Source organism: Myotis nattereri, assembly GCF_964212035.1.
Source record: "Myotis nattereri genome assembly, chromosome: 5".
In the NCBI taxonomy this organism is placed as follows: Eukaryota; Metazoa; Chordata; class Mammalia; order Chiroptera; family Vespertilionidae; genus Myotis; species Myotis nattereri.
The window spans coordinates 38,517,823-38,525,249 of NC_138080.1; positions in this window are offsets into that span (position 1 = coordinate 38,517,823).

Below are 7,427 nucleotides of genomic sequence, written 5' to 3' on the forward strand. Positions count from 1 at the left end.
ACAGAGAGAGAGAGAGAGAGAGAGAGAGAGAGAGAGAGAGAGAGAGAGAGAAGAGAGAGAGAGGGAAGGGGAGAGAGAGAAATATTGATGTGGAGAGAAAGATCAATGGGTTACCTCTCCTGACAGGAGAAAAAACCTGCAACATAGATATATGCCCTGACTAGGAATCGCACCCTCAGCCTTTGGTGAATGGGAGGACACTCCAACTAACTGAGTCACAAACCAGGGCAGCATGATTTTCAACATCAGTTTAACCATGATGTGAGTAGGCTATTAAATTTTTAAAGTTTTTTCCTACTTGTGCTTTGTATGGCTTCTTGACTATGTGGCTTGATTTATTCCATTTGTTTGGGAACATTCTCAGCCATTTTCTCTTTAAATATAATTGCTATTCCATTCTCTTTCTGTTCTTCTTCTGAGATTTTTATTATAATTATGTTAGACTTTTAAACTATATCTCTTTACAATTCTTTTTTTTTTGCATTTTTTTAAAATTCTTTAGTCTCTCCATGCTTCATTCTGAAAATTTTCTTCTGACCTACATCTCAGTTTCCAAATTCTCTACTTAATCATCTTTAATTTCCTATAAAACCTGTTCATTGAGATTTTAACTTTGCTAATTGTTTAATAGTGGATCTGGAATTTCTACTTCAAAAATTGATTTAGTTTTTTGCTAAAATTTGAAGGCTTATCTTTTATGTCTTTGAACAGAATAAGCTTAACTCCAAATTTAGAGTTCCTATGGGTCTGTTCCTTTTTGCTATTTTTCAGTAGAGTTATTTTTCATTGTCTGCTTCTTTCCCTCCACGTCACTCCCTAGCAATGAGTTTAGAGATTTCCCTTAAAGGATTCTGAAAAAGAGGATAATGTTAAAATTTCTACAGAGGATTTACTTTTCCCTCCACCAGGAATCTGGGAATACTGGCACGTTGGGGATCATCTTAATCCATTTTCATGTATTGAGATGATTTTAGTTGAGCTGTGGTTCCTGCAAGTGCTGTACACTACACTTCACACTTATCCTTACCCTTATCCTTGACACTTATCATCTGAAGGTGCATTTTCTTCTAAGTCCCAACTAAAAGGAAGGGGATTCAACCTCCTTTGGCAGGCTCTGGACTGTTTCTATTCTCTGCCGAAGGCCCCACTGATTCTCTCACCCTTCCTCTCTCAATTAAGAAAAAAGAAGGATGGGTCCTAGCCAGTTTGCTCAATGGATAGAGCATCAGCCTGTAGATTCAAGGGTCCTGGATCGGATTCCAGTCAAGGGCACATACTCGGCTGCAGGGTCCTCCCTGGGCCAAGGCCCTGGTCAGTGCTTGTGCAGGAGGCAACCAATCGATGTGTTTCTCTCATATCGATGTTTCTCATGTTTCTCTCTGTCTTTCCCTCTCTCTTCCACTCTCTCTAAAATCAATGGGAAAATATCCTCAGGTGAGGATTAAAAAAAGAAGAAGAAGGATGGAAAGTGGTCACAGAGCTTGGCTCACTTTCCTGGTTTTCTTTCTTTTTTTTTTTTTTTTTAAAAAAATATACATTTTATTGATTTTTACAGAGAGGAAGGGAGAGGGATAAAGAGTTAGAAACATCAATGAGTGAGAAACATTGATCAGCTGCCTCCTGCACACCCACTACTGGGAATGTGCCCACAACCAAGGTACATGCCCTTGACAGGAATCGAACCTGGGACCCTTGAGTCTGCAGGCCGACGCTCTATCCACTGAGCCAAACCGGTTAGGGCTCCTGGTTTTCTTTTGTACCTCAAGATTCTGCACTACTAGCTTTTCACTAACATGTTAGCTCTCCCATATCTTAAAGCAGACATTTTGTCCAGTTTTTCTAGTACATTGCAGAGGTCTATTTCACATTATCTAGTCTACCATTCTCCCTGTAATTCTTTCTAATTCCTAAAACCGATGTTATTGTTGTCCATGTTATGATCAAATTTACCTCACTACAGTGGCAATTTATTTACTGTTGGTTGAAGCTGACCTAACAGATCAAAGCAGAATACCTGTGGGCTAAACACCATCTTTTAAAAATATTCATAGTTTTCTCCCCCAACATTTTTTTTCCCATTTAACTTTAACCAAATACACCTCAAAACTTTGCCCATTGTTTTATGTTTTGTTTGAAATAGATTTTTTCAGTTATATGAAATGCCTCCAAACAACTCTGGTTTACATCTTGGGATCATGATATATCAGTAACATATATGTCAAATATTAACTTGTGCAGAGCCCAAATGATACTTTTTCTAAATATTATTCAATATGAGAAATTTTCAGTATAGCTTTTGAAAACAATAATTGACAAGGTTTTTTTTTCTTCATGTATACTTTTTTTCTAACTGCACTGTTAGAGCTTGTTTTAGCTAATTTGTATGTGTGGGTTTGACTTTGGTTATTTTGCTCATTTGCAAGCCAGGGAATAAAATGGTATTTGAAAAAAAGAAGAAGAAGAAGAAAGAAATGGTATTGGAAAAGACTGAAGATCAATCACAGAAATAGATTTCTTGGAGTCTAAAGATGTTCAGAGTCCATTTGTAAGTGCTTTATATATTCAGAGAACTTGATATACACCCCAGTCTCATCTAATTTAGAATTGAAAGAGATTTGATTCATCTAGGAATTCATTCCTGCTTCCCTTACCTCTGAACTCCCTTAGCTAGTGTGGCAGAGGCAGCCTGCACACCACTTCAGATCCACGTAGTTGCCTTGCTCTCTGACAGGAGGTGTCCCTGCTTCTATAGAGGAACGGACTCATTATGGCAGCTGCTCCCTATTCCTCCTGTTGCTCCTGGGCATTCCTTAAAGCACCAGCTGACCCCTCCTCAGGGAGCACCTCTTGCTTTGGCCCTGTAGCTTCCTGTTACTGAGAAGCAAGATACAAGGGCATCCACTGGGAACCAATTGTAGGTGCAACCCATAAGTGTTAATGACCTTGGGGCAAACTTTGAACAATGGGAGGACTGATAGATAAATACTTATCTCTTCTTCCATCATAAAAGAATTGTTTAGAGCAGTGGTCGGCAAACTGCGGCTCAGGAGCCACATGTGGCTCTTTGGCCCCTTGAGTGTAGCTCTTCCACAAAATACCAGCTTCTGCGCATGGGCCACGAAGTTTCAATCGCACTGTACGTGCGCGCCCGCACGTGGTATTTTGTGGAAGAGCCACACTCAAGGGGCCGCAGTTTGCCGACCACTGGTTTAGAGACTTAATAGCTTTATAACTGCATACTGGAGATATCTCTCTTGTAAAAATGAGCAATCTGCTCACCATGAAGCTGTGTCCAGTATTACTCATATTGATCTCCTTCACCCTTTCCCTCCTTGTGCCTGTTTCTGGATCTACTCCTCAACAAAGTGCTAGCTGGCACATCTGCTTTTGCCTGGAGTTCTGTTTCTAGGGAACTAGGCTAAGATAGGCTGTATCAGCAGCATAATGAATATTTATGACTGTGATACTGCTAGCTCTTAGTAGACTAATAGACTCTTAGTAAACACATGTGGACTATTGATTACAGGCTTACATTTACCAGCAGATATTTTGATAAAGATGTTTAGCCAATTAAAGTTTAAAATGGCAACAAGAGCAAAGATTTAGTGAGAATTTACTATCTGCCAGACATTGATAAATGCAGTGTTATCTCGTTTAGCCTTCCCAACAGTCCAATGGATTGGTGTTACTATTTACACAATTTTTACATATGAAGAGACAAAAGCTTTTAGTAGTTAAAGAACTTATTTAGGATCATGAATTAGTGTCAAAATTGGATCCAAATGACACAATTCCAGAACGTATGTTCTTGACAACAAACTGTACTGCACATCCAAACTTTTCTTTTTGTTTATATACGTCCATTTTATTTAGGTAGGTTTATCATACTATCATTTATTACTGTAGTAACTTCTAGAAAGGGCATCTTGGGAAGGCACATTTTTCAATATCTTCATCTACCTACTCTTTCTCTAACAAAGCTTCTTTTGGGAATACTTTTGGTCCATGTCCCCATTTAGCATTACTTTTCCCAAAGTGTTAACATTATCATTCTCATTCTTTTTTTCTTTTATTTTTTTTTACATTTGTGTGTCTGTGTGTGTTTAAAAAATATATTTTTAGTGATTTCAGAGAGGAAGGAAGAGGGAGAGAGATAGAAACATCAATGATGAGAGAGAATCATTGATCGTCTCCCTCCTGCAAGCCCCCCCACTGGGGATCAAGCCCACAACCTGTGCATGTGCCCTTGACAAGAATCGAACCTGGGACCTTCCAGTTCGCAGGCCAATGCTCTATCCACTGAGCCAAACAGGCTAGGGCAGTGGTCAGCAAACTGTGGCTCGGCAAACCGCGGCTCGTGAGGCACATGTGGCTCTTTGGCCCCTTGAGTGTGGCTCTTCCACAAAATACCAGCTCTTCCACAAAATATCGACTTCTGCACATGGGCAACGAAGTTTCAATCGCACTGTATGTGCGCGCCCGCACGTGATATTTTGTGGAAGAGCCACACTCAAGGGGCCAAAGAGCCGCATGTGGCTCGCGAGCCACGGTTTGCCGACCATGGGGCAAGGAGTGTCATCCTCATTCTTAAAGGCAAAGTGAAAAAGAGTGTACATTGTTTCTATGAGGGATGAAGAAACAGAGGAATAAGTCAGAATTTTAAAAAAATTGTATAGTACTGAAATTTGAGTTATAAAGTCCAAGAAATACGTATTCACTGGCCCTTATATTAAGAAGTAGGGAAAGTTTCAAAAAGCTATTCCATTTTATATATCAAGCATCTTAGAAAATATAAAAAACAATTAATGTTATTGCTACAACTAGTAAATAATACATCTGTTGTTTCAGGTTAACTGTCAAAACCAATAAACTGATATTTTCCTGAGTGAAGAAAAATGAGCAAATTATAAAAATTATTTGTCTGAAGCAATGAATGCAGTACACTCATATTGACCTTATTTTATTTTTTTTTAACTTAAAATCATTATTTGAAATGACATCATCTTTAACAAAGTACCTCTAAATGAAAAAATGGATGATATTTAAATTACAAATAAGAAACATTTTTGAAATCCATTTGACCAAAATGGATTCTAAGTAGGGAAGCATTCATCTCAGTAGGAAATCTGACAAATCAAGTATTTTCATAATTAAACAGTAACATTATCTTGTGCTTATTATCTACTAGGCACAATTGTAGGTGCTAGGAAAATGGCAGTGAAAAAGACAAAATCCCTGTCCTCATGAAGCCTATATCTACTGAGGGAAATTTTTAAAAAAGTGAGATATATTTTTAAATTGAGATAAATACTGTAAGAAATAATAAATCAATATGAGATGACAGCCCTTGATAAGGTGGTGGTGGTGGAAATCAGTCATTTTAGCCAAAGTGGTCAGTTTAGAGAGTCTAGATTCTCAAGTATAGGATGTTATTGATGATGAGCACCTGAAGATTTGCTCTTAAGTGCCATGAACTTCTGCAGGTACGGATTAACATGGAATCACAGAGACCGAAAGATTTTCCGAACTCACCTTGTCTAATATCTTCATGCTAGATGACGTTGAGAATGGGAAATCCAGCCTGGCCAATGTGGCTCAGTGGTTGAGCACTGACCTATGAACCAGGAGGTCATGGTTTGATTCCCGGTCAGGGCACATGCCTGGGTTGTGGGCTTAATCCCCAGTAGGGGTTGGGCAGGAGGTAGCTGATCAATGATTCTCTCTCATCATTGATGTTTCTATCCCTCTTTCCCTTCCTCTCTGAAATCAATTAAAGAGAGAGAGAGAGAGAGAGAGAGAGAGAGAGAATTCCAGTTGATTTTACTAGTTTTACAATATGGTCAAGAGCAAGGTTAGTCCTCTAACCCAGGCTTGCCTGTTCTCAGTTAAGTATTCTTTAGCAATTTTTCATTTACTCTGTATGAATAAAAGAATATGATTCAACTTCATATAGCCACAAAGCTCCTAATCTTACAGTCTTTGGGTCTTTATTTCAACTTCTCAGTCTTTCCCTGATGTTCTATCGAAAATTGCAACCTTAAATGTTGGGAGATAATTCTCCACAAGTTGGTTTCATTTTGGAACATTGCGCAAGTCACTGCCTTTTGTTCCAGATTATTCTTTCAAGAATGTCCTTGAAAGATTAAAATTGTGTCACCTCCAGAGCAAAGACCAGGTTTGCTTAACTTAGGGCTTTGGAAGATAGTAATAGTGTCATCCCTTTGATCAAAGGGTGTGTGGTCAGGTCCTTAAGCTCAAGATTTCTGTCCTGTAACACAACCCAAGTTTGAAAGTAGATCGTGTTAGAGGGACTCCTGGGCTTGTCTCCTGGGTGGGTCAGGCTTTAATATGACTGCCTCTGCTCTTTGATGTCCAAAGCTCTCACTATCCACGTGCTGACCGACTGGTTGGCAGGGAAGGAGCCTGAGTCTTAACGGTCCAAATTGTGGTGTTATGACACCTTCACTAGCAAGGGTGGCTAATAAATCTCAACAAAATTCAGGGGCCTGCTCACCAAGAAAAGATTCTTGTTACTCTATGGGTGGATTCATACAGCTCAGTCCCTCTGTAAGTCAACATTTGTTCTCACAGCTCTGGTCAATACCTTGATAGAGTTGTATTTTTACCATCCTTTGGGTTATTGCCACTGGCCTACGTGTTTGGTCTGCTACCTGGAAAACTAAAGGTTGGCAGGGGTTGGCTGATTAAAGTCTTTCTTTGGGTCCACAAACTCTGAAAACAAATCCTGACTGGACTGTCTGGGTCACTGGTATAGATAGCCACAGTAAGAGTCTGTTCTCTGATTATACTAACTTGCTTCTCTCTCTTCAAAATGGTAAATTAAATCATCAGGGTGATTATTCGAGGATTTAAAGAAACAGCACCAGTAGATTATATAGGACCTAAGATCTCAGTGAAGATCTCTCCAAATGAGACTACTCTTTATAGGGTATATGGCAGAGGGACAACTGACTTACTATGTGCACCCTGTGGGAAGTCATTCCTACCTTGGGAATCATCCATTTATAAAAGGTGAGATTACTAGTAAATTGGTGCCTAACTTTAGCTGAAGTGATTAATGACACTACTTTGTCCCTGGAAATCATTCAGGCTAGCCTCAACTCACTGGCCAGGATGGTTATGCATAATATAATTGCCCTAGACCAGGGGTGGGCAAACTTTTTGACTCGAGGGCCACAATGGGTTCTTAAATTGGGACCAGAGGGCCGGAACAAAAGCATGGATGGAGTGTTTGTGTGAACTAATATAAATTCAAAGTAAACATCATTACATAAAAGGGTACGGTCTTTTTTTTCAGTAGTTTTATTCATTTCAAACGGGCCGGAAACCACGGGCCGTAGTTTGCCCAAGGCTGTTCTATACAATGATTACTTTATTTGGTATTTCCCTCTCTCTCTCTCTCTCTC